The following is a 27,566-nucleotide window of genomic DNA, read 5'->3' as shown; positions in this document are numbered from 1 at the left end:
TTTTGTTCAAATTTCATTAAAATTAATTAGAGATATCATCTCTGACATGGATGGCAAGAAAGACAACCAAAACTTTGAAATTACGAGTTCTCTGCTTATGATGATAAACATTTCCATTATTTGATAGTCAGCCCCTTTATACTTAACTATAGCAAACAGCATTTTTAAACTACACTATTTAGATGTACATTGTTTGTTTTTGATTTGCATTTTAAGTAACATATAAAAATGGTTCATTAAGAATTTTACATACATTTTCTCTCAGGGGTTACCCCTGAACCTCTATACATTATCTTTCCTATGTATATATAAATGATATATATACCTTTGGTTGTCTTTGGGCCACAATGTCCTCAATTTTGCCCAGTTCTTAAGAGACTTTTTGACTGTTGATTTAAAGTGTTAATTTTTACTGCAAATGTATATCGGCCCCAAATATCGGTTATCGGTGTCCTTGATTACTAATAATCTTATTGGTCCTGAAAAAAACAAAAAACATATCAGTCAACCCCTACTTTGAAGCTTAAAGAAGCACCCAAAAGTATCATAAAAGTAGCCCATGTGGCTCGTGTGTCATATTCAAAGTCTTACGAAGGTATAAGTTAGGTGAGAACCAACCTGAAATGAAAGTAATTTTTCAGTTTAAAAAATCTTGACGTCCACTGCGCGTTCATGAGAGCTATAAGAGAAGTTCGTACACAGTGGCTTGCATGTTCATGCGAGAACTTGCGTTGTTTAGTGCTAAAAACAACTAACCACAAAACCCAAAACAAAGCAAACAGCCCTCCTTTTCCCTCTAACAGACAGGAAACAAATGCAACTGGATCTACATTACTGGTATGTGGCATTAACACAGTGTTAATATGTTAAGACACTTTATGTCGATAAATAACAATGTTAAGCCCAAACATAGAAGACATTAATTAAAGATGGCTTATCACCTAAGGCACAGGAAGCATTCAAAAGCTTTGGTGGGGGGGTGGGGGTGGGGGGTGTAGTGGAGATTCATTTAATTCAACCAGCAAATTCAATTCATTTCCTGAGTGAACAGAATTACAGTTCAGCTGAGAAATGAAGATCTACTGAGCTGGATACAGAGAAACAGTATAAATCCAAGCCACCAACAGCAATTTAATTGAAAGGAGAGAAGTTGTAGTGCTTATTTACTTCAACAAGAGTTTTAAAGAGAAATTAATGACTAAAGATACAAATACACAGCTGAATGTTTCTTTAAACCCATATCATATAATCCCTCAGCAGACAGACCGTGAAACATCTGATCCAACATGACTGTATACACAAAATAAACCACTGACTTCATCTATCAAACACTTGACAGTGGCTAAATAGAAGTTCAAACGCATTTGAAAATAACCACAAAGGTCCAAAGATAAGGCCCACTGGAAACATTCATCTGGGCTAAAATAAAACCATCAATTTTGAGACATAACGGACTACCTTTTTCCACAAAAGCAAATCAACTCAAACAAAAGCCTCTTTGAGCATGATGGTTTCAGGGCTGGCAACTCCAGTGTCCCACTCCCAGTCTCAACATGCCATGTTATAAAGCACAATCCAAACAAACTTCTCCCCACAACACACATACAATAAAGAACACCCTTAATTTCCATTTCATCCACCCAATGCTATTTTGTCTGTGTGAAATGGCAAAGCTAACTGGATCCAGCATAAGCACTGGCTGGCCCAGTCATTGCTGCCAGCGTGCCATCACACTCAAGCCTAAAAATAGGCGACTGTGCAGGCCAGATTCCAGACTACAGCAGTACTCTGAACCCACAGACTCCTCCATAGGTCTGACTGTCTCTACCAGGCCTCTAGATCGGCCATCCAGGACTTATCCAAAAGTAATAGCCATCACCTTACCTGAGATCCTCTGCAGTTGCTCCAAACAGATAGTGTTTCTCCCTTAACAAGGTCAGAGCAGAGCCGAGTAGTGTCGGCCGAAAGCAGCAAGACCCGTGTATGCTTGCTGGAGACAGAGAAAGGGCCCTGAGAACCACAGGACCCACGTCACACTTACCGGCAGCCCCAGTTCTGAGAGGTGCAAAGTGATAGGCCGGGAGCGCCTGTGAGAGGAGGAGGAGGGAGACAGCTGTCGTGGTAGAGGGTAAAAATAAAGCTCCAAGTACCACCACTGATGCCAAACAGTCCTGCTTTCTCCCCACCCCCAAGAATGTAGGCCAGGAGATGGACAGCTTCTCTAGTCTATTTCAGCACAGTTGCTTCTCCAGCTCAGCTGCTCTAGAGCAAACGTTGGTCCAGCACAGAGGTGTGAGAGGTTGTCTGTGGGTTTCTAAGAACGCCCCAACTACTATCTGCAGAGCTCAAGCCTTGCTGAGCCTCTCAAAATTTGCACGAGTGTGCGGAATTGTTTGCCGTTGGAGGATGTGGAGCGAGCATCAAGGGCGTTGAGCATTAGGTTGCCGCTTTTTCTCCTCGGTGAGATACAGAACGGTCATATAGGGTGGAGAGGGGAAACAGAGGAGAAAAACAGAAGTGCTGAGAGAGAAGGCTGAGGAAATGACGCAAGGCCTTGGCACTTCCTACACCGAGTGATTTCAGAAGTGCAGAGCGTGCTGGAAATAAAAGCTGCCATGGCTCTCATCTAATGAACTCATCTATTAGTACAAGAACTGGCCAAAAAAATTAACACCATAAAGTTAAAGGAAGAGTTCACTCAAAAATTCTGTCATTCTTTAATCACCCTCATGTCGTTCCAAAACAATCATATTACTTATTTTGTGTTCCACAGAATAAAGAAATTTATTTATAGCAGTATGCCCCAAGCAGCACTTTTCCACAGTAAATGGTTACCACGGTTGTAAAGCAAGATTTTCAGTGAATAATGACTAAAATTTCAGTCTGTTCCTCATACAATGCTATCATATGGATTCAAAAGACTTGGAATATAATGCACAATTTGTATGTCCTCATTTTTTAATCATTTAATGGAGCTTTTTTTTTGTCCTTTTTGGAGACTGACAACACCGTTCCCCATCCACTTTCATTTTATGAAAGAAAGATATTCTCCTGGGGCCGGTTGCACCAGCTGTGCGTAAGTTACAACCTAGTTGTGGCATAAATGGGTCACAAAAAAGTCACAATTTATGCACTACTAAATATTTACGGAAGCCTCCGACCAGGAGTAATGAATGGAATAAAAAAGCAGACTCATTTAATGACATCAATGAGCTAATGTTTTGCGTGACAGGTATCAATGATTTCGACATGCATTATGATGTTGACATTTACACTTGTTTACATTTACGAGAGAGAGAGTATTTGTTTTTACTTTTAAGTACATTCAGCATGAAACCGTTCTAACGGTGCAGTTTTCAGGATGTGTTGCCTAATGTCAAGTTTCAACATATATGAAGTATATAAGATATTAAAATGAATAAATGTCTATTTTTCCAGCCTGTTGTATTAGTATTTATTTATCACCCCTTATTTATTTTAGATACAGTTCTTATTTATTATTTACTCAGGGTAAATATACTAATTATCAAATCTACTTTTATAACGTATTTGAATGGGGATATAATTTATTACAGCTGACAGTTACGTTAGCAAACAAGGTTTGAACAAGATCAAATTGAAGTTCATGGCTTTTTAACACTTCTGTGTACAAATATGAAGGCTGTTTATTGGATCAATACAGGTAAACATCATATTATGCGACTACGCATCACTTTACGGAGAGCTTACGACCTACTAGTTAAGTCTTGCCTTAATAACAGGTGGTGCAACCAAATTAAGCACTGACTTAGTTATAAACTAACTAGTAGTTACTAAGCCCTTTGTGTAAACTTTACGTCCCAACTTAGGTGAGACCATATGCACAGCTGGTGCAACCCTACCCTGAACTTCTCCTTTGGTGTTCCATGGAAGATAGATAGTCTGTTTTGAACAACATGCGGGCGAGTGAACTGTTCCTATAAGGCCTTCAGCCCAGAGAATTTCTTTAGGGTCAGTGCAAAAGTGGATCAACCTCCAATGGCATTTATTTTTCTGTCATGATAAATATGTATGTGCATTTGTCAAAGTAGTAAAAGTACGAATTTCTGTTCAAAATTTTTCACACTAAAGCAACAGGAAACTGAAGTGCACAGCTGAGCTCAGACTGTTCTGCTCAGTCCAATGGCCTTAGCCAAGAATTACAGCCAGAATTAATCATTTCCTCTTTGGAGGAGAGTAGGCAGTCCCTTTTCATGGCTGAAGCAACCCCATAACCAGCCACTAGAGGGCGAAACTTCCTGTTGCAACGCTTCTGGAATTGTCCCATTCCCTCTGTCCAGCACAAGAGTGCGCTGTTGCCTTTCTTAAAAGTGGCCTGAAGTCATCAGTAGGCAACACATGCTGACAGGGAGGCTGCCTGTTTTCACCTCTATTGCTTGTGTAATTTTTACTTCCACTGGAGATTATAGTGCAGATAAGAGCCTGCTAATTCTGGTGTGGGATCCAGCCTTGTGTGCAGAAACCACTCTGCAGGAGATGGAGAACAGATAACACAAGCTATGCAGATGGTGCTAGCAGAGGCCTGTGGCGGTTCGGGGTGTGGCGCGAGGAGTCTGTGCTACGGCATGTCCCGAAGAGGACACAGCATAGCCGCACATGTGGGTGTGTGTTTGTGTGGATTTAAAGACCACAGAGGCAGCATACAGGGCTGTGTGGGAGAACACAATGAGGGGGAGGATGCACAGACTGAAGCAGAGCTGACACTGCAGGCCGATCAGGGGGAACAGAGAGTGAGAAAGAGACAGAGAGAGAAATAGCATTTGGATTGGTGAGGAATGTGAGCTATGAGGCTGTCAGCCTGGGATAATGAGAAGAGTATGCAACATAGATGAGCCAGGAACAAACGAGAATACTCTCAGCCATCCAAAGGCTGCCTCACATCTGACTAACCACACACACACAGACACACACACACACAGACACACACAGACACAGACACACACACACACACACACTGTCAGCAACAGCAGGACAATGACTTGTCAATTTGCACTCTGATCCCGGTACAGCTCTAGCCCTTGATTGTGTTCTGCAGTCTGTCCAAACCAGTGAATCCGTAGAACAATATTATCCAAAATATGACAGGAGGATTTCTTTCATAATATGATATAAACGATATCTCTTATATTAATATACATCCGTCTAAAGTATCTATCTATCTATCTATCTATCTATCTATCTATCGTTATTTACTCAAATTAAATCTAATAGTTATTGATCTTTATTCATCATAATGATTTATATTGTAATGCACTGCAGGAAGGTTGAAAATGACATTTTTCATATCAGGCTCGTTTCCCATAACACTGTAAACACTGAAATGAACCCTGACATTTGACTGGAATGCGACAGGGAATCTCGTATGATTTCCGCAATGCAAAAAATGCAGACAGAATCTTGGAATCCAAACAATAAAAACGGAATTCTGACATGTGGAATTTTTTGCATTACAGTTTCTAAATTTATTTCCTGAAATTGGTGTTTATTTCCTGAAATTAGTGTGAATATTAGTGCTGACTGTTTTTGTCATTAACAGATTTTTCTGCTAATTAATTTTAATTGCAAAAATACTGCATATTAGAGGAAACACAAAGGGGCAGAATACTATCATGTAATGTGTTGGCAAAATGAACCCTTATATCTGCATAGTTGTTTTCTAATTAAAACTGACTTCAGTGAAACCATTTTTGTATAAAGTGCATTTTTCATACCTGTGCTCTCAAATGACTGAATCAATAGTTAATTGTGTTATCTACTGAGCCTCAAAGCAATGCACTGTATTATAAAATTAAATTTAAATTAAAAAATATATATATATTAATTTAAAAAAAAATATAATATCAAACTAATATCACTGTATAAATTCAATATTTGAATGAAAAGATTTTGCAAATCCAAGTTCAAAAGACTGTAAGAGACACTGTCATAATAAATAATTAACTGTCTTTAAAAGTTAATCAAGGCCATGGTTCATGTCTGTAAGGCACAATCTTTCCCCAACCTCTCTAAACTGCCACTCACGACTGGTCATTCCCAGGATCTGAAGAAACAGAGCAGAGCCAGAGAAAACATCAAAGCCAAAACAAGCTCTGGAGTTCAGGGGCCGGAACAACAAAATGTTCTTAAGAAAATTCTTCTGAACTACCGTTTTCTTATCAATTTATAACGTTTTGCATTCACAAAAAAAAAAAAAAAAAAAACCTTTAAGTTCTTAACTTTTTTTCTTAAGATTGTTGTAAAAGGTAAAGTTCACACCAAAAATGAATATTCTCTCATCATTTACTCACACTCATGCCATCCCAGATGTGTATGACTTTCTATCTTCTGCAGAACACAAAGATTTTTAGAAAAACATTTCAGCTCTGTAGGTCCTCACAATGCAAGTAAATGGTGGCCAGAACTTTGAAAGTCCAAAAAGCACATAAAGGTAGCATAAAAGACTCAATTTGATTAATCCGCATCATCAGAAGTGATATGATAGATGCACAGTAGGTGGCAATATGCACGAAGAATGGAAATCACCAAAAACAAAGAACAAGAACGTGGAAATGATAGTGAAAGTGAAGATTTATAGTAAAAAAGGATTTAATTATTTATCTGTTTCTTTACCACACCTATCATATCACTTCTGAAGATATTGATTTAACCACTTATGGATTATTTTTTTGCTGCCTTTATATGCTTTTTGGACCTCCAAAGTTCTGGCCACCATTCACTTGCATTGTTTGGACCTACAGAGCTATTTAAAAAAAAAAAAATCTAAAACACATCTGGAATGGCATGAGGGTGTGAATTTTTATTTTTGGGTGAACCATCCCTTTAAGAAAAATGTTAAGAGTTTAAATATAAAAAATAAAAAAAATTGTTGTAAATAACATCTTAAGGCTAGAATAACATCTCACTTGTTTTAAATCCCAAAAGGTAAGAGGTTTAATGAATTAACTGGGTTGTTTCAAATGTGATGCACTATCATGGTGAACCAGGAATCACAATGGACTGTTTAGACAGAAATGTGATTTCAGACCAAAAAAAGCTTTTGACTGTTTTGTGTTATTTTAATTTTCAGCTTTCAAACAATATAAATTCTATTACAAAATTCAGTCCACAGAACCGTAATAGGCCTAATTATATAATTAGTAGCGGAGATGCACTTATATATATATATATATATATATTGTGAGGAGCTTGCTACTTAAAAAAAAGGTTAATAGATGGATAATTTTATCTTTACGATTTACCAGTGCTGAAGTATTGAATTTGTTGTCTTAGAAAAAGCAACCTCGTGAGCAGGCTAGAATAAACAGATAATGTCAAAGCCAGTCATTTTAATCTTAAGAAAATATTTGAGAACTTCTTAAAACATTTTCAAGAACTGTGCTTATAATTTCAGAATTTATAATTTAATCTAAGAACTTTTTTCTTAAGAACATTTTCGTGAAATCATCCCCTGGTCTCAGTCCACTCATGGAGCTGAAAAAGACACACCTATCATAATTATGTCCTATGAATAGGTTTTAAAGCCCATGCTTAAAAATGTAAATGCCTTAGAAATGCGTAATGATTTTCTAAATTGAGGCAAACGGTCACTGAACAGACTTAATACAATTTAATACAATCAAGCAATTAGACCTGTGTCTTCAGTCATATCCAACTAGATTATCTGCATTCTGCTGGAGTCACAGAGACAAACACGAATCAAACTTTGAAGAAGTGTCAATAAAAAGGCTTTCTATGTTTACGACTGAGAGTGATGTTCAGAAGACTTGGGGAGCAATTATATTTTATAATCTTTTAGAACGTCCAGAAGAATTACAGTGCCAGTAGTAAAAACCACAACCAAAGTGGCCCACACACGTCCACACAGTTGTTCACAAAAATCTCCACCCCACCCAAACAAATCCTCTAATTCATAAATGCAAGTCGTCTTCCTGTCTCCAGAAACAGCTAGATAAATGCATTAATCGCAGACCACAGGCATAAACAATCCCCCACAGAGCAACAAAAATCCCCACCAACTCAAGACAACAAACGTTGTTTAATTGTGGTTAAACTTGAGATAATGTGAGATCCTAAATTAGTGACGTGACGGCCAGTCCAGCGGGTGTGACTGCACTGAGTCATGCAAGAGCTGCTTATAGCCAGAAATAACTCCCTAAACCTAGATCAGTAAAAATCTTGCATAGGCACACACACAGCACACCGCAGTGCACACCGCAGTGCACACCGCAGTGATGGGATACTGAGAGGAAAGAAAGGTAGAAGAGGGCGATTTAACTAAAAAAAGAATAATAATAATGCATGAAGTCCCTGCCGCAGCAGCAGTCCATGAAGAGAAAATAAACAATGCTCAAAGCTTAGGATGAATGTCAGAGCAGCTGGACTGATATAATAAAGGGATAAGAGCATCTGATCAACCAGCGATGAGATGGAAATGCACACAAACCGAATAGGGTGGATGGGTCACAATGGTCGGCTAGTCGTCCAATAACCAAGGTTTAGTTTATCTGGATTTTTTTCTAGATTTATTTAAAAGGTGGTGCTTTAATCGATAGACAGTTTGCCTGGTAAAACCCTCTCGGAAAAGTTGCATCTTTAAATTCATCCCCTTAAAAGCACCATCGCTACAGTCATTCACATTCAGACGGATGTCTTTAGCCATTGCATAAACAAGGTTTTTTTTAAGCATCCCACCACAAAGGTTGCGTTTAACAGATAGGTTAATAAAACTTTAAAAAATTCTTCTCGAGTCCCCTGGATTCTGTTTCATTCCATTGCTTTAATAGACCCTTTCACACAGTCTTTTCCAGAAAATTGACTGCAATTTTCAGGTAAGAGGTCATGTGTGCACACGACCCTTGTGGTGGTGGGGGCGTGGTTGAGCGTCGGCTTGTGAATGGAGAGCGAGATCAGGAGATGAGAGTGGTAAGGATCATTACCTGGCAATGACTGTCTCTAACAGCTGTTTGTCACTGCAGTGAGAGTGGAGACGAGTTTTAAGAGTGAGCCGGACAGCAGTGATGGGAGAGAGGGCTACCACACGCCCACAGAGACTAGAGTGCTTAAAAGAAGTGAAATTTTCTGTTAGAAAATAAAATACCTTTGTGTTGGAACTCGCCGACTCCTGCTTCCTTCTTGCCCCAACCACGAACATTGTGACAACAACACTTTTGAAAATACTGGTAAATGTTGCTCTGGCAATTTCCCTTAATGATAAGTTGTATCATATCCTATAAATTTCCATATTGCTGGTATGTGTGAACAGAGCCATAAGATTACCAGTTTTAGTTTGTACGAGTTCAGGACGCGGTGACGTAAAAAAGTTCTGACGGAGATGACAAATTTACTCCGCTCCGTAACACCGGTGAATTGGAAGTTAAGAAAAATGTTAACAAATTGGTCAGATAGTGCAACTAGAGCGCTTCTCTTCATCGGAGTGGATGAAGACATTTGCAGACAGCGCAAAGGAACAGTAAGTAAACTCTTACTGAACAGTAAGTTTACTATAAACAGTAAAATCACCAGCTTTCTTTGGGAACACGCAGACCTCTTTGTAGCGATATACGTACACGTTACTGTGCTTTTCAGCCGAAGCATCTCCGCCTTTGGATGCTAGCGACAGCATTTTGTTTTTTGTTGTTTTCAGACTTACAGTTGTGCTCAAAAGTTTACATACCCTTGGAGAATTGGTAATATGTGTACCATTTTTAAAGAAAACACGAGTGAGCAGGCAAAACACATTTCTTTTATTTCTTATGGGATTCATATTCAACTGTAGGTTATAACAGAATGGCACAATCATAAAACAAATCATGGCAACAAAGAAAAAAATGAAATGACCCCTGTTCAAAAGTCTGCATACCCTTAGTTCTTAATACTGTGTATGCATGCAGTCTTTTGTAATAGTTGTCTATGAGGCCCCAAATTCTTGCAGGTGGTATAGCTGCCCATTCGTCTTGGCAAAATGCCTCCAGGTCATGCAAAGTCTTTGGTCGTCTTGCATGAACCGCACGTTTGAGATCTCCCCAGAGTGGCTCGATGATATTAAGGTCAGGAAACTGTGATGGCCACTCCAGAACCTTCACCTTTTTCTGCTGTAACCACTGGAGGGTCCAAGAGCATCCCATGCGCAGCTTTCGTGCAGAAGAATGTAAATTGTCTGCCAGTATTTTCTGATAACATGCTGCATTCATCTTGCCATCAATTTTCACAAGATTCCCCATACTTTTAGTGCTCACACACCCCCAAAACATCAGTGAGCCACCACCATGCTTCACAGTGGGGATGGTATTCTTTTCACTATAGGCCTTGTTGATCCCTCTCCAAACATAGCACTTATGGTTGTGACCATAAAGCTCTATTTTGGTCTCGTCACTCCAAATTACAGTGTGCCAGAAGCTGTGAGGCTTGTCAAGGTGTTGTCGGGCATATTGTAACCGGGCTTTTTTGTGGCATTGGTGCAGTAAAGGCTTCTTTCTGGCAACTCGACCATGCAGCTCATTTTTGTTCAAGTATCGTCGTCTTGTGCTCCTTGAAACAACCACACCGTCTTTTTCCAGAGCAGCCTGTATTTCTCCTGAGGTTACCTGTGGGTTTTTCTTTGTATCCTGAACAATTCTTCTGGCAGTTGTGGCTGAAATCTTTCTTGGTCTACCTGACCTTGGCTTTGTATCAAGAGATCCCCAAATTTTCCACTTCTTAATAAGTGATTGAACAGTACTGACTGGCATTTTCAAGGCTTTGGATATCTTTTTATATCCTTTTCCATCTTTATAAAGTTCCATTACCTTGTTACGCAGGTCTTTTGACAGTTCTTTTCTGCTCCCCATGGTTCAGTATCTAGCCTGCTCAGTGCATCCACATGAGAGCTAACAAACTCATTGACTATTTATACACAGACATTAATTGCAATTTAAAAAGCCACAGGTGTGGGAAATTAACCTTTAATTGCCATTTAAACCTGTGTGTGTCACCTTGTGTGTCTGTAACAAGGCCAAACATTCAAGGGTATGTAAACTTTTGATCAGGGCTATTTGGGTGATTTCTGTTATCATTATGATTTAAAAAGGAGCCGAACAACTATGTGATAATAAATCGCTTCATGTGATCACTATCCTTAAATAAAAGACAGTTTTTTTTGCATGATCAGTCATATTTTCAAAATCAATGCCAAAATTTCACAATTTCTGCCAGGGTATGCAAACTTTTGAGCACAACTGTATTTGAAGTTGTCATATACTATGTCGTTGAGTCTTGAGCAACCACGTAAATGTAAACCTTTGACAAAAAATTTGAAAACATCACCAATATTACCGACCATATACGTTCAGATAAAAACTAAAACCCCACCACATTTTCAAACAAGATGCCTGCATTTCTGGCGCAGCCATACAGATGTCATTTCTGGGAAAAGACGTCAGAGTTTAATGGCATTTGGTGCTGATGTGTGAATGGTACTAGCAAAACGTAAGAATGACGTAAAGTCGTTGCATGTGTGAATAGCACATGACGTACATTTACCAGTAAAGGCAACCCAACAATATTCCTGTAATTTACCTGGTTACATGTGTGTAAGAGGCTATTGTCTAGCTGTTCTTTGACACAAGAATGCGTCTTGTGCAAACGTCCCTTAAGTAATGCATGTGGTTAGGTTAGTTCACACTGAACGTGTTTTTGCGTGTGTCTGCTCTGTTTTTATTATTATTCATTTTTTCTGATAATGTGTTGGACGAACGTCCTTGACTGCTGCACCGTGTCTCGCATTTTCTTTAGTGTCTCACGCAGGACCGGCACATTTTTAGACACTGTCAAGTTAATAAGAAGTTGGTTTCAAAAACGCATGTTGAGACACCTGCGTTCTGTTTCATTCGTTGCGCTGCGTCTAGATTGTTTTTAGCGCAGTTGTCACAAAGATTCAACGTTCTGAACAAGTTCAGGTTGCAAAGAGGAGACTGTTACAATGTTTAACATTATTCCATATTGTTCTGAAACAAGAAAAGTTTCAGCGCTTGATAAACGGCAATTTTTTTTTCTTCTGCTCTAGTGTGCTGAGGGGCTGCCGTGCCTTGTATGTTTACTGTTACAGTACTGTTACAAATGTTACCTATGATGCTTACAAAAAAAAAAAAAAAAAACAGCCTTTTGCAACATGGTGAACAATACACTGCAGTGTCAAAATATAAGCTCCAGGTGAAATAGTAATATATTACTACTGTATACAACAAATCCTCAAAGTAATAATAATACTGTATCATATTATAATGAACAAAATGGACAAAAATAAATAATTATTGGGTTGTAATTCTAATAAATAACAACTGAATTCCAAAATGTTACTGGATGAGGTACTAGGTTTTGCACACCCAGTTCACAAAAAAACAAAAACAAAAAAAAAAAGTGTTTTGTAAACATATATGTAGGTAATTATTGCTTTTTATCACTGTATTGTAGAAAAACATGCATTAATTATCTTTGACTAGATTTTTATTTCATTAAACATTTTGAATGTACTTGGCTGATAGGATGAATTTAAAATTATGATTTAAAATCAATTGTTTTTTTTAAACAAAATTTTTCGAAATGGGGCCCTGGGTTAGTCGGTTGCTTGGAGCCTCAGAAATCATAAACCCGCCCCTGGGCCTGGATTGGAGTGCATCTAAAAGCATTCAGCGGGAGACACGGATATAAACACGGAGACAGCGTAAGTGATTTATGATAATGTGTTGATTGTTGTATGAGTGTTAACGTACTGGCAGAACTGGGTTAGACACACCTCACTGAGCCAGTCATGCACTGGCTGTGCTCAAGGGCACATCTTGGCTGGCACATCTGGGTCACTGTTACAGACAGACCCCTTCTCCTCCTCCTCCTCCTCCTCCTACCACCCCTCCCCCCCCAACAAAATTTTACTCAAGATCTTGGATGCCTTAATATACACTCGTTTAAGGCAGATGTAATGCAACTTTAAAAGCTATCACCATCTATTAAAGCAATTAATAACTTCTCATTCATCTGATGTTGCTATCATATTGGCATTTAAAAAACAAAGACAGATAACAGGAAACAGTTAATTATATAGGAGCATAAAACGGAACAGTAATCCAGCCACAATGTGACCTCTGCATGTAAAGGGCGTGTTAAAGCCAGTGTGACTCCAATATGACTAACATCATCACTGTTGTGTGTCTATGCCTCTAAGGAGCCCCTATGATGAGTGCCAGGCTCTTTTCCTGTGAACTGTTCTCCTACAGCAGTCTTTGTAAAGTGGGGATTAAGTGATGAAGAGCAGACCTTTGTAGAATTGGCTGGACAGCAGCTGATGAGAAGAGCTGGTGTATAAGACATTTTAGAAACCACCATAAAGGTCAGAGAGCCAAGAATATTCTGCCAAGACAAGATTCATGGTTCCACCCTGACTGACTTCATGATTGCGGTTTGACATTAAAACCAAATTTAATATAACCAAGATATGTTGATATTTTGGTGCTTGATTGATGCTTTTGGATCCAAGCTCGGATGGCATTCCGGAGATCTATTTGATGACCGTACTTGCTAGATAGAAATGCAAAAAATTATATTTATAAACAGTTCATTGAGATGGTAGGAAATTCACAGATTTCCTAGAGTAGGCTACTTCACTATAATAATCACATTGCTTATCTCTTCATTGTTTGATGGCGGTTTAACAATGTGCTAGAAGGAAAGCTTGAAAGCTTTAGCAACAGTAACTAAGGGGAGAAGGGCTTGGCAGAGGGTCAGTTTCACACCATGAAGGATGCACTTTTATTTCTAACAAGTTCTTCGCTTTCTTTGCTTTCCTTATCATTAGGGATGCACCAATACAAATTTGTGTGCAGATACGATATTCGATTATTAGAACAACATCTGCAGAAACTAAAAACAATAGTTTGGAGGTTCTGCTTTTTTATGCTACCTTGTTTCAAATCACTGATAATTACAAAGCTCTGAAATAAATGTAATCTTAACTTCATTCTCTATGTCTCTACATGTTTTACATGTTTCAAAGTAACTGGTCTCAGTTATAAACACTGAAACAATTATTGACTCTAACATTCTTAGCTCACGTTAACTGAATTCTTAATGAAGCTTGTCCCTTTTTAGCTGAAGCAGCCTCCGATTTAGCTTTAACAAACTCATTATTTTGCATCTGGCAAAGTTGAGCTTTAAGGTGAGTAATCAATCAATTAGTTGTGTTAAGTTAGCTCCACATCGTGCAAAGCTTACAAATTACACACAAAAGACATTTTCTTTTCACATTTTCACACACAACAGGATTTTTCGGCTAATTGTCCGATGTGTTTTTCCGCCGCCTTTTGATTGACAGGAAATAATTTGCCCTGATCATCAGATGTTTTAAAACAATCGGGCCGGCCAATGTCCGATAGTGCACACAATTGCTTTTATTGGATGATACATTGGTGCATCGCTTCCCATCATGATTTGAATGCCAATTCTCTATCATGCCCCAATTTGCACATCGTGACAAAAACTAAAATGTACATAAAGTAATTGATGAATTTCTAATGGTGTTGTTTCAACCTGTATATAACCTACTCCTCCTAATCAAACTACTGTAGATGGACGTCTAAAACACTGCCTCCAAACTTGCTGAGTTGCAGCACTAGAAAAGTCCAGGCCTGCTTTGTAGCCACAATCAGCATTTGTTTAGCGGCCAGGCTAAATCTGTCTGTCTGTGCTAATCTTTGTGGAATGCAGGGGAAATACGGCTGCATTTACACAACTTAGGGAATTTAAATGTCCTTTCACCCCTGCGCTGGATCAAAGGTCAGGGATAAAATATGTAATGACCATGAGCGCATCAGGGACCAATCAAAAGTGACGTAGAGCGTGGGTGGGTTCAGCCTGTAATGAGTTCACTGCATCAGGTATTGAACTTTTTCTATTATATAAACAACTTTGTACCAATAGTTTCCCACAAAGCATGCTAACACATGTGAATTCCAGTTCAAAGACCACTCTTTCAATATAGAATAATTGTATCTTGATGTTTATAGATATCATTGTTGAAAGAGCATATTCACTCCAAAGGGCAACTATTGGCATCGTTTGTGGAGCAGCTTTTGCTCTGAATGTGCCCACAGATGAATAAAGAACATTTGAAATGTTTTGGCTAGATTTAAAATGCCAGGCTGCTGAGCTGGCAACGATACCAAGATGACAACACTGTTTTCTGTAGCCAGGGTCAGTTCCGCTCTGAATCTAAACCACAGGATCTGCCCAGTGCCTCGTGCCTGGAGTTTACTACATTCTGGGACCGCTCTGCTGCACATAGCTGTGGTTACAGTAATAGAGTGAGGCATTGCAGAGCTCTACATTAGAGGTCTATCTGTCAGACACACACACACACACACACACACGCACGCACGCACACATAAACTAACACAAAATGATACCTGCTAAATCTAAACACTGGCACCACTGTGGAGGGAACAGGAAAGCCTTTGCAATTTATTATGAACATTTCTAAAGTTCTGTCTATTTGTAGGGAAGACAGCTACCAAGATTGTATTTATAAAGGAAGGGAACTGTTGAGCTGAAATGTTATCTTCTTATTAAAGCTGATTCAATTAATGTGTGCAATTAATTTAAAATGTTTACACGTTAATTTTTCGCAATTAACGCATTTACCAATTTTCACATTAGCTTCTTACATTTTATTCAGCTACGGGCGAGTTCTGATTACTGGTTGGAATAGGGCAGAACTTTGCGAAGTGTCCGAGATCATTACACTGATGCACACACCACAAATACACACAACAGTCATTCCGTGTAAATGATCAAGTGATGGAGAAAAGTATTTTTTGTACAAAAATTCAGATGGTACCTGTGAAAAGCTGCATTCACATAACTCAATGGAGCGAGCGGAGACGGCGCTGTGCTTCCGTCTTACCGGACAATTCTGATGAAGAAAAATTTACATGACAGAGCAAAATAAGACGTTCTCTGCAGTGCTTGGAATCATGTGAATGCAACATCCCGATTGCTGTAGCGAAGTGAAAAGCCATGATTAATACTGTGGAGGATCAGGGTTTAAAAAATGTAATGCCCAATGCAATGAATGCACAACCTATTGGGACTAGTTCTTTCAATTAGTCAACCTCCCACTTACACTTTAGGAAATGCTTAATGTTAATTAAAATGGTGCTATTTTAGTGCATTTCTTTCTTTATACTGTGGAACACTTTGTTTGGAAAATTGTAATAAAACATTACTGTAACATATTCTTTTCTTAGAAGGAACTATATGCATTTTGACAGGAAAATAAGTATATACAGAGTTGAATTTAAGCACTTTCAAAATCTCTGATTAATCACAATTAACTATGCATCATGCAATTAATCATGATTAAATATTTTAATTGACTTTAATTGACATGAACAGAATTTCCAGTACTCCCAAACAACACATTATTCAGTACTGAATATATATGTAAAGGGGTCCAAAAGTATGAGACTATGAGTGAAAATGCTTGTATTTTAAAATGTTTTAATTTAGTGTTCTTTTTCATTACACTCTTTTTCAATCATTATTTTTAATAATTAATGCTGATATATATTACATGAGAGGTAAGTTGAATTGAAAAATCAACATAAATTTCAGTATTTGGTACGCATCCCATTTGCTTTAATTACAGCATGTACTCGCTGGGATGGACTGATTTGAGAATGTTCCAAAAAGCATCTTGTATGCTTCAATGGAAACAAGGAAATCTGTCCTTTTGTACAAAGGAATTAACATGGTCAATGTCACAAATTTGCTTATTGATTAGTGACCAAGAAATAGTGCATAATCTTCAACATTTCTCATTAGATTTATTTCAGAATGTTTCTCCTGTCTTATTTTTGCAAAATCCTAAAACTTTATTTCCAGGTTTCAATGAGTTTCTAATCCCCGATTATCAACTTGCTCACAGACTTTTGGTCCCCTGCTGTATATATAAACTGCAGCTATTTGTCTGCACACACTGTTGAATTACAGAATGTTTTTATGTACCCAATTCAATTTGAGATTAAAAGTAGCTAGAAAAAAATAAAACATTAAATATGTGAAGTACTTTTTTTCTTTTTATTTACAACCCATTGTCAAAATGTGAATGTGGCATTTAACCTGTTGCTTGCATAAGCAGCATCAAATAAGTGACTCTAATAAGTTTCTCTGTCTTAAGACCTTCGGCTGTATTGTGTTCTCATTATGTTGCTGCCAGTTGAATGTTTGGATTTCCTGTGCAATATTGTGCTGGAAGCTTTAGAGGAAATTAAATACATGGTGACAACACACACACACAAACAGTGTAGCCCTTTAGCCCAGGATCAACCTTCACTGTAAGGACTTTTGCAACAGAGGCAAACACATGCGCACAAACACATCGACTAAACCACATTCATACTGAACAAAGCCACAATTACCAACATAATTGCATTTTGCCACCATGCAGTTACCACAGTCTACTTATTTCTATGAAAAGGATGCCTTTATCTGATGGCTGGAACCCTATCGTGCAGCTAACACAAGACTCTATTAAAGAGAAGGACCCATGCGTCATTCATTTTCAACAGCATCTCCAGGCATGACAGAAGCTCTTCGCTTTAATCCATCAGTAAAACGACACACGGCCTCCTTTCTCACTCAATGACAGCCTTTTGTCCACATGTAACTGACTCATATAGCCACCATCTGGAATTCAGGGCTGATTGGTTCATGCCAGCGTCTGCTCCTAGGCTGAAACGTTGGCAGTATTACTGGTCACTATGGACTACTGACATCCTATGAAAATATCTGAAAAGCCTAACAGAAGCCACTCACCATCAGTCTTAAATCAGCCTTGATTCTTACAAAGATATTACAATTTTGACACTGAACTACAAAAAGATATTTACACTTTCTAAAGAAAATTAAGCCACCACTAAGGTGTTCTGAGTGCTGTGTTTTTTTGGTTTTTTTAGCACATTGCAATGTGGTTGCTAGGGTGTTCTTGGTGGTTGCACACAAGGCAAAAGAGCCCACATTGAATTCTCTACGATACTGTGGTCCCCAGATTTGGCTCAGATCTTTCCTTCACCGGTTTCCTCCAGGAGACTATTGGAAGTCTTTTTATTTAGAAAAATAGTAGCGCACCTCTGCACAACAACCCACACAGTTTAGGTATATTTAAAGGCCCTAGCACATACTGTGGAGGACAAGTTACATGCTTTTGTGCATTTATTACTCAGGGTTAGGGGTTTGCCAAAATCAACCTACAAATGCCTTCCTACTTACAGTATAGTGGAGTCTACATTGTAAACTTGGAAATGAGAAAGTAACGTCACATACTTCACTTTTACATAAAGACAAGATACAGCAGTGAACTAATAAGATAAAGATCTATTGAATCTAACTTTACAATTGATCCCACTGGTGGATCCGCAGTGGATGAATAGCGCATGGCGCTCATTAATAGATTAGCCTGACCTGCTATACAAACCATTTTGGTGGCCTTAATATCCAGCTATTGAGTAAACATCAAATACAAGCACGATTCCCTGAAACCTCAGTGGAAGCCGCAGTTGCCAAACAAACACTGAGGAATTTTATTTACTTTCCATGAGTAAGAAAGTGAAACCGTTTACTCTGTATTCCCCTATTTGAAGTTACCCTCAGGTGACCTATGGGGACTATTGAGAGTTGTGCTTTGTGAGCATTCCAGGTTACATTACAGTGGCATGCCAAGGTCATAAACAGGAAAGACACCTGCCGGTTTCTCAATCCTAGATGACAAGTATTCCTGCCAGAATGGAGGAACTTCCTGCCCAGGTTGAGTTATAACAGAGCAGCATGATAAATTACCTACTTGCGTAATTAAAGTTTTGAAGTGTCGTAAACAATTTTCCGACCTGTGCTCAATATTCCGATTGACAAATTTTGGAATGTTCCTCAAACAAAGCTACAGTATGACATCAGAAGACTTGGATTATTATTATTTTTTGTCTCCTTTCCTCTTCCATGGAAATAAGACATATGGGTTAGAACAGCATGAGGGTGAGTAAATAATAATGACAGAATCTTTATTTTGGGGTGAACGATTCCTGTCGAGGAGTAAGAAAAGGAAAATGGCAAAAAACTGGAGAAACTATAATGAATTATCATTTAAACTGAAATGGTTATTATAATTCATTCAGATCATTCCATCAAAAACAGCATTTACAACAATTGTCAGACTGGCACACATGTAAACATAATTTTTTGTCTGTTGTTAGTCTGGGCACGTAACAAACAACACGGGGACTGAGCGTTTGTGTTTTGGCCGTCCCTTTCATAATAGTGTTGTGTCATGTATCAACAGTGCAACCGAGAGCTGCTCTCGGTACACAAAAGCCCTTCAATAAAAGATGACGTATTGGATTTGGATCAGGCTCATCGGGCTGATACCCGATCCGGCTAAAACCATCAGTATCGGAGCCAACACCAATCCAGGTGCATCCCTAGTCATACTGGAGCTTGACAGTAACGATCATGACAACAAAAAAAAAAATTGAAAAATGGGAAAATGTTCTTTATTAATGCCCTAATGACCAAGAGAGCGATCACTTCCCTTCTGAGGATGTGGACTTCAAACCAAAAATGTTTTAAAAATAAACAATGTTTTCGCCATGTGAGTGTTTCTGTTACACGATTTTAAAGTAACTGTTTCTGTTCAAATTTTCACCCAAGAATTTCTGCCTTTTTTTCTGCTTTCGACAAAAACCGAATATAGCATTTTAAATTTCCATCCATGAATCGGCTCTATTGCTCTACTCCACAGCTGGTGTGCCACTCTGGTGGTGGTTGAGGAGAGTCCCCTGTTCACTATGTAAAGCGCTTTGAATGTAGTGTCAGAAAAGCACTATATAAGTGTTATGTTCATTCATTCATTCATTGATTCATTCATTCATTTTCAACTGAAAATTTTCAGCAGCTGAGATTTCAGTGCATGCTTAGTTGCATAATGTGCCCTTATCCTCAAAAACCATGAAAAAGAAAATACGACCAAGACTACACTTGCAACTAGGACAAACTTGTGCTGACCACAATGTGTTTTATGCTGGGAATAATTGTATCCCAAGAGCATGAAACCATCGAAATTCAAGGGACATTTAGTATCCAATAATAAGCCAATTACAAATGCCAATGTTTGATCTTTAGGACAGTTGCATATACTTTTGTAAGATTTTGGTAGTGTTAGGTTGCCACTTGGTGTCCAATGTAAAACCTGGTCTTGAGGCAATCTCAGTTTGAGAAACACCAGTTTAAGGTTTTGCACAGGTAACTGAGTTCAGTACAGCACAGGGGAATAAATTCTTCTGACAATTTTCAGATTATAGAAGGGACGTACTGAAGGAAATCTGCATCCAATAATCTTGCATGCTCTGTTTACAATCAGCTGAAGTTTATGTTTGACTGTTTGTGCTACTGTACAGACAGTTATAGATGGTTGTCAAGTTACTCTCAATGACTGCCATGTAAAACTGGACCAGAATCTGCAGTTAAACTTCACAGCAGTCAAAGGAACTAGTCTTTGCTGGATGTTTTTGATCATCTAAGTTATGTAGTCCCATTTTATGCTGGGGGACACAGCCCTGAGGTTCTCCAGTACTGATGGTCAGGAAGTGAGATGTTCATTCACTCCGACAGTCTGTCAAGTAATGGCAGTTTTAACATCAGTCACTTGAATGGTAAGTGGTGGGGGACAAGAGACAGCTGGGCAGAGAGCCAGGTTACATCCAGTTTGTGCAAACCCTGCAAAAGTTCAAAGACAATGACTTTTTTACATGGACACCAGAAAGCGGCATATTGTTAGAAAGCGGCTTATTGCGAGAAAGTTGCATTCCCGTTTACATGTTGTAACAATTCACGGATGGCAAAGGAGGAAGCTAGGACCGGCTTGACACAACACATAGACATTTATTATACATACACTTTTCAGTTTCACACAATAAGGCTTTTCAGCCATAACATTCAACGCATTAACGTCACACACAAAGACATCGCTCATGCGCACTCCCCGAAATCCTATAAGAATGCTGCTTGTGTGTTTACATGGCCACATAAGCGGCGTTCTCCGGGAGAAAACTGGATGTGTTAAACCGCTTTCTCTTAATCCCTTAAGTGGTTTAAGGAAATCGACGTTCTTGCTTCACGTTTCAGAACACTACTTTCTACAAAAACCCTGGAATAAACCGTTTTCTTAAGTGCATGTAAACGTGTATGTAAACTGTTTGTTGGAAATTGTTTTCCAGTTTTAACGTGTAGTATTGTCTCTGCCAATACTGCATTTTGTTAGAAGGAAGACTTTTGGTGTATTGCAGCTAAAATCGCAGTTTATTGATCTACTATTTCTAAAGTTCCTAGTACTACATGAGTGCTTTATTTTTGTTTCACAATAATTAAAAGCACCACATGTTGTCTGAACAATCATGTATGGAGCTGCATGCATAACAGAAGTTATTCCAGATTTGTACACATGTTTAACATTCTGAGTTGTGGTTTAAAATATTTGTTTTTGACTTTACTCTGGATTGAGAAGCAGCACAGAGTGGTCAGAGTTTCCAAATGGAGCCCATCAAAATTAGATTGAGCTTTAGCAGAAGTGAAGTGTTTTGTACTATAGTCAAGTTGTGCATTCCACTTGTTGCACATTATTCAGCTCCTCAAGAGATACATTAGACTTCCATTGGGATGGACTTTGCTCCCAACCGGCCTTAAACTTCAACAAGAGGAAATTGTCTTGCGATGTATAGTGGCAGTATCTTGCTGCATAGTTTCTTTGTCAGACATGAGGAGGTCTCACATTGAAGAGGGTGAGTTGGGCCTGTCCTGTCATAATAAACGTGTGAGCAGAATTTAACACTTACCTTCAAAGCTCAAGTGACACCATGAATTCAAATTTTTAATTTGGTGGCTTTTAGTCCACGTCTAGCAACTTTGAAGCCATGTATATTCTAGTGTATTCCTAAGAGTCAGATAAATGTACAGTTTTGTCTTCCAGAAAATAGACCAAAAATATTGATGACTTTTGTTACTTTACACAAAATTTCCAATCAAACACTCTCTAGAATGATAATGCCCTCCCCCATAATGGTTCACGGCTGTGATGTAACTAAAGCCTATTGGCCATTGAAAAAAAATGTCCCACCCAAACTTCCTGTTTCAATAGGGAACACGCCAACACAGGAAAGAGAACTGCACTATTTAAGCAAATTAATTGGGTCTTTAATCTGGGTCTATTATTTTAATCTATGCTGCAGGATTTCCCAACACAATCACTCTCATGGTCAGTGGAACATCTGGCAGATAATCCAAACAAAGCTGGTTTCTGTATTAAACCACTTAATGGCATTTTATCTCTGAGATTAGGCTGTCCTCGTTTACAGATTGTGTCATTTTCCAACTGTAATGATAAAAACCTCAGTCTTAGTTACTGGGGTAGGCTGGTGGAGAAGGGTGTGAGAGAGACGCCAAGACACTCACATAACCCCCTCCCTTGAGTGGACACTCTGACAAAAGGCCTTTTTCAGGCTTCTCCCCAGTCCTGTGATCAGCGGCAAGGGAGTGATGTAGTAACTTTCATAATAAGCGATTTGATCAGACTGGACTCAGCCCAGGACATCACCAACATGCAGCATGTTTAATTTTAACCAACATGGCCAAGTGTATGAGTTTTGGAACTACATCCAGGGAGAAACAATAAACCATGAGCCATCAGGAATCACTGGTATTTCAACACAGACCACAACCACGCTTGACTGCGTGGAAAAGAATAAGCCCGGGGCAATGAGCATTCCTTTCCCTCCTCAAATTGCTTCTATTTTCAGGGGGTTATAAATTACAATTTATAGGACAGAGCATCAGCTAACAATCCATTAGGCTTTTTACAACAAATTAAGTCATGGCTGCATGGGGTTTGCTTCGAATCCTATATATTGGATTGCTAAATAAACATTCTGTCCTTTCTGTCATTAATGATGAATTTGTGGCCAAATGAAAATGCATGTATGGCGTGCTGCTGCAGAAATCCCTGAGAGCTTTTTGAGATATACTATACTGCAATGAGAAATCCTTTCCCATACCTTTGTATTATGCTAAGAACAGTATGATCCAGCAGCCTCAACTAAATCCAGCCTGCAGCTGATATATGAGAGAAGCTGTGGGATGAAAAGTAGAAGGAAAAAGAGGGGAATTCTCCTTGTAGAGACGTACAGAGAGGCCTTTCTCCGGGTTGGGGAGGTAGCCAATCAGAATAGTTTGACCAAGGCACTGTGCTGAGTGGGCCGACCGTGCAGCACATGCAAAATTTTAATGTGTGTAGGCTTTCAATGGAGCTCTCAGTCACTTTCCTCTTGGGCATGACGAAAAAGTACCTTTATGGGAAGTCAGTTCACTCAGCGGCAATTTTGATAACTCCTTCGGGTGGCTTTTTTTTTTTACACAGGCAATATGCGTACAAGTGCAGCTCCTATCTCAAAAGTTCTTTATCAAGATTACCTTTCAATTACATATTTTAAATTAGTAATAATATCGGATGAGCATGTTATCATTCATTTTGCTTCTTTAGCTTAAATCATGCTAAAATAATGTAATTTTTAACTGGAGGCTGCTCCAGTTAATGCACATGGAAGTTCTAGAGTAAACAAACTATCAAAAACACAATTGGCTCTTTTAACTGAAAGGTGGGAAATCCGTTCCAACCGCTGCCGTATTAAGCATTACAATTTCCCATATTTATTTTTCTACAAATGGTCCATCTTTGCGCCTATTACTGACTCCAGTAACAAGCAGAGAGACTAAAAGGGAAGCTTTAGGATGGGGAGACTGGAGAAAGAGTCGAGCAGGGACAGCAGACCACTAAGAGACCACTTTCTCATGACACTGATGAAAGGTCCATCCTGACAGGAAGTATCACAACTCTAATGAGCACTGAGGCATGGTTGCACTGCTCCTCTTGTCTGCCCCGTTCTGCTCTTTCCCTTTCCTCTGGAGACTTCCTGTCTAATTGTGACTTCAGCGAGTGAAAATCCAGGTGTCACGGACAGCCGAGAACACAAACGACATGCATTCACTGATGATACACAAGAAAAAAGCGGGTACTAATACCCAAAACTGAAGTCATTTTAGTGCAAATACATACAAATCGGTCCAGATACTGTATATACTGAATATCATCAAAAAAATGAAAATAATTATTGAGATAAAATTTTGGTCACATGGTTGAGGTAAATGTAATTTTTTTTTTTTTACATGAGTTTTTCTGGTTGCCATGTCACTAGTGTAAAGCATCATGTCAGCCTCACATGGCCTCAGCACTAAATGCTGGTATGGACTAAAGCATTGAGATCAATTATGCTGTTGTCGCTCCACCTCTTTCAATCTGCTTTAGACCCCACCTCGGCTCTGCTTTCTCCAGAGACCCAGTCAGGAAGTGCCATGTTTGTTCCAAAGCAAATTCCAAAAATACCAAGAATGAAACTTTAGGGAGGAAACTATTTCTAGCCTGTCACAGAAACAGCACTGAAAGCAGTTCACTGCACAATTTATTAATGACCCCCTTCACAAAACATTGAAGAAAAGCTCTCAATGCGTAACATTAACATTCATACTTTTAAAAGTATGTCTAGTCAGTTTTTTTCTACTGTGTGTGTGTGTGTGTGTGTGTGTGTGTGTGTGTGTGTGTGTGTATCTAATACTTCTCAGAAAGACACGCTTGTGATGGTGGGGGGACTGCTTACAAGTCTGTATAAGTCAATCAGAATCTCTCTAATCTATAGCAAACAATGGTACATACCCCAGAGCTTAAATAATAATAATGCACTATAGTAGAAATCTATGGAAAACATCAGGAAAAGCATGTTTAAGCTTATATATTCGCTGTTGAGACTAAGCCATTTTAAAATAATGTGATAGGACTACTGTAAACTATGTCAAGGCAACAATACACCAGCTTATTCACATAAAAAGAATGGCAAAGTTAAGCATTCATAAGCTTGTCTCAGGTGACGTGGCAGGTGCGGGGCATAGAAATTGGCTCTTTTACCAATTCCAGTGCTAGGGCTTCCTGAGCACACTCAATTACTTCCCTCATCCCATCACACTTCTGCCTGGCACACCCAGCATTATGACACACATCACACTATGCCCTAAAGGTCAGTGGTAAAATTACGACAGGATCTACTGGTCTGCGGAGGATGTCAGCTGGCCTGCTAGACCAAACCAAAAAGGGAGAACATGCTAAAATTTGCTTTTTTAAAGGTTTAGTTCACCAAAAAAAAAAAAAAAAACTGCATGGTGTTCCAAATAAGTATGACTTACTTTCTTCCATGGAACACATTAGCAGAGATTTTTTTTAAAAAGCTGATGGTGCTGTGCTTTCCCATACAATGAAAGTGAACGATGACTGAGGTTGCCAGTAACATTCTGCCTAACATCTCCTTTTGTGTTTCACAGAATTAAGAAAGTCATACGTTTTTGGGTGTGTAAATAATGACAGGACTTTGATTTTTTTGGTGAACTATCTTTAAGAAATATTTAGGAATCAATTGGATTCATTATTGCATAATGTTGATTTCCCACTTTAAAAAAAACAAAGAAAAAAACAAAGAAAACATTGAGGTTCCAGTGAGGCACTTACAATGGGAGTGAATGGGGCCAATTTTAGAGAGTTTAAAAGGCAGAAATGTGAAGCGTATAATTTTATAAAAGCACTTACATTCATTATTTTGTTAAAACTCATGTATTGTTTGAGCTGTAAAGTTGTTTAAATCTTCATTTTAGGGGTTTTGGGTTTGTTGGCATCACATTGTTAAGCAAACAAAGTTGTAAAATTGGCTATAACTTTACACACAGAAAATTTTAGTAAGCAATTTTATCACACTAAAATTGTGTTAACATGTATATTGTTTATGTGTTGTGGCTATACTTTTGATATAGTGAGTATTTTAACATGTACATATTGGCCCCATTCACTTCCATTGCAAGTGCCTCACTGAAGGGGGAATACAAAATATATTTTTGTTGTAATCAATATTATGCCACATAATATTGATGTCGGTTGAGCTCAACTTGTATTGAACCCAGAATATTCCTTTAAATATAATTTACAAGTGAACTACATTTCTTTTTTACTTTTAATGGCAAATCACAGAAAGTTTTACACTAGAGATTTCTACTTCACTTTGGTACTCAGAGAGGAGAAAAGCACTGCATTTGTCTCACTGTTAAATGCAGTCAAAAGAGCATGTGAGCATTACTTCGAGTGGGAATTCATAACCACTTCTTGCAGAAAGAACATGGAGAAACATCTGGACTAATCAATACAATCAAGTATTATTTGAGGGACAACAATAAATGCAGGTTTGAGCATGGTTTTGAAGAAGAAACATACTGAACTGCAAGAAAAAGTATGTTTAAGTTCTGAGATCATAAATACAGAAAAGGTTGAGATAAAATGAGAGCCAATCAAATCAAGATTTCTTCCTGAACAGAGCAAATGGTCTTGTGGAGTAAAATAATACTGCAAGGGCCAAGAGTAACAACTACAGTACCTATACATTCTGAGGAGGGGTCTCAATCATGAAGCATGTGTGTGTGTCAGCATAAAATATTTGTTATAAAACAGATTGTTCTAGATGTAAAATCTGTTTGGATGAACCACGTTCGAAGCATTTGTAAAATAACCAATATACATGCACCTGTGTCCACACGTTGAATTCCATATTAAAGCTGATGTGTGCAATTTCTGCACCACCAAAACATTTAAACATTTTTAACAAAAAAAAGACAGATAGTCCCATCCCAAATTTGGGAACCAAAACCTTTTAACCATTGTAAAATTACTGTAACACACATCTTTCATGTCTTATTGCTCTAGAAGGCCCCACTGAGTTCATCCTCAGTGGAGTAGAAGCCCTCATAGGAACTGACAATGATTGATTTTTGCCATTGATTTTTGCTACAGCAGATCCATTTAAAAACAACAACTAGTGCACATACAGTATATGTACATCCTGTATAGTTTGCCTCTCAAAGCTGTATACAACATTAAACTGAGATACATTTTCACAATAAACAAAAATCACTCCGAATGATGGACCACTAAATCTGGAAGTTAAAATTAGTTTTTGTAATCGCAGCTTAATATGCAGTCAACTATAAGTTATTTGTATGTTGATGTAACACTGTGGCATTATACAACCATTCCTGTTTGTTTAAGCGGCCGGACACAACAAAATTGTCCAATGTTGTGAGTTTTGGGCAGCAATGTCTGTGTTCAAACAACAGAAGAATTTTCTGGCAACAGGGATTATTGTCAAAACTCGGTTTGTGACGCTAGTGGCGCAGAAATTGCACACTTCGCCTTTAAATCTTCTTAATGGAGTTCACACAATAAAGTGTAGTCATCTCATCCATGGAGTGCTATCATTATTGGTCGGGAGCCACGCTCTTAGAAAAAAAGGTTATTTGGGGTTCTATGTAGAATCCTA

At 38.5% G+C, this 27,566-nt stretch overlaps 1 protein-coding gene across 8 annotated transcripts in view; it reads right to left on the bottom strand.

The window, feature by feature from the left end:
* The window catches only part of myo18ab (myosin XVIIIA b), a 172,996-nt gene that overhangs the window by 117,939 nt on the left and 27,491 nt on the right, over positions 1-27,566 (bottom strand). The window contains exon 1 of one of the 8 annotated variants that reach the window (XM_051665912.1): positions 1,885-2,484. The exons of 6 other annotated variants lie outside the window; for them this stretch is intronic. The gene's annotated coding sequence lies outside the window, so the exon portion shown is untranslated. Of the gene's footprint in view, positions 1-1,884; positions 2,485-27,566 lie in introns of those variants that run through there. One more of the 8 variants, XM_051665913.1, reaches the window with a different exon arrangement.

The sequence above is a fragment of the Myxocyprinus asiaticus genome, chromosome 31 (genome assembly GCF_019703515.2).
Source record: "Myxocyprinus asiaticus isolate MX2 ecotype Aquarium Trade chromosome 31, UBuf_Myxa_2, whole genome shotgun sequence".
Classification (NCBI taxonomy): Eukaryota; Metazoa; Chordata; class Actinopteri; order Cypriniformes; family Catostomidae; genus Myxocyprinus; species Myxocyprinus asiaticus.
This window is presented reverse-complemented; position numbering and strand designations above follow the sequence as displayed.